This window comes from Oncorhynchus masou, chromosome 13 (assembly GCF_036934945.1).
Source record: "Oncorhynchus masou masou isolate Uvic2021 chromosome 13, UVic_Omas_1.1, whole genome shotgun sequence".
Lineage (NCBI taxonomy): Eukaryota > Metazoa > Chordata > Actinopteri > Salmoniformes > Salmonidae > Oncorhynchus > Oncorhynchus masou.
The window spans coordinates 23,516,268-23,517,717 of NC_088224.1; positions in this window are offsets into that span (position 1 = coordinate 23,516,268).

Genomic DNA, 1,450 nt, shown 5'->3' on the forward strand with positions numbered 1-1,450 from the left:
TTGTAAATGTATCACTTAATCTCAAAAGTATGGTTTGGCAATGTGTACAGTTGAAGTCGGAAGTTTACATACACCTGAGCCAAATACATTTAAACTCAGTTTTTCACAATTCCTGACATTTAATCCAAGTAAAACTTCCCTGTCTTAGGTCAGTTAGGATCATCACTTTGTTTTAAGAACGTGAAATGTCAGAATAATAGTAAAGAGAATGATGTATTTCAGCTTTTATTTCTTTCATCCCATTCGCAGTGTCAGACGTTTACATACACTCAATTAGTATTTGGTAGCATGGCCTTTAAATTGTTTAGCCTTCCACAAGCTTCCCACAATAAGTCGGGTGAATTTTGGCCCATTCCTCCTGACAGAGCTGGTGTAACTGAGTCAGGTTTGTAGGCCTCCTTGCTCGCACATGCTTTTTTTTCAGTTCTGCCCACAAATTTTCTATAGGATTTGAGGTCAGGGCTTTGTGATGGCCACTCCAATACTCCACAACAGAACGCGTCTCTTTCCTCAGCAGTATGACGGCTGCATGATCCCATGGTGTTTATACTTGCATACTATTGTTTGTACAGATGAACATGGTACCTTCAAACATTTCGAAATTGCTCCCAAGGATGACCCAGACTTCATTATCTGGCATTTTCCAAGCTGTTAAAAGGCACAGTCAACTTAGTGTATGTAAACTTCTGACCCACTGGAGTTGTAATATCAGTGAATTATAAGTGAAATAATCTGTCAGTAAACCATTTTTGGAAAAATGACTTGTCATGCACAAAGTAGATGTCCTAACCGACTTTCCACAACTATAGTTTGTTAACAACAAATGTGTGGAGTGGTTGAAAATGAGTTTTAATGACTCCAACCTAAGTGTATGTAAAATTCAGACTTCAACTGTACATTGTTACATCATGCTAATAAAGCAAATTGAATTAAATTGAGGGAGAGAGAGAGGAAGCGTGAGAGAGGGGGCACAGGGGGGAGCGAGAGAGAAAGAGAGTGGGAGTGTGAGAGAGAGATGGGGAGCGAGAGAGAGAGAGGGGGAGTGAGAGAGAAAGAGAGAGGGGGAGAAAAAGAGAGAGTTGGGAAGGGGTGTGCGAATGAGAGAGAAATAGAGCAAGAGAGGGGAGAGAGAGAGGGGGGAGAGAAAGAGCAAGAGAGAGAGAGAGCGAGCGAGAGAGGGGGTAGTGAGAGAGAAAGAGAGAGAGCACGAGAGAGAGAGAGAGGCTGGGAGCGAGAAGAAGGAGAAAGAGTGAGAGAGAGAGCAAGAGAGGGGGGCGAGAGAGAGAGAGAGAGAGAGGGGGGAGCAAGAAAGAGTTTGAGAGAGAGAGAGGGAGAGAAAGAGGGAGAGATAGAGAGGGGGAGCAAGAGCGAAATAGAGAGAGATGGGGGTGCGAGAGAGAGAGGGAGCGTGAGAGAGAGATGGGGAGCGAGAGAGAGGTATCGTGAAAGA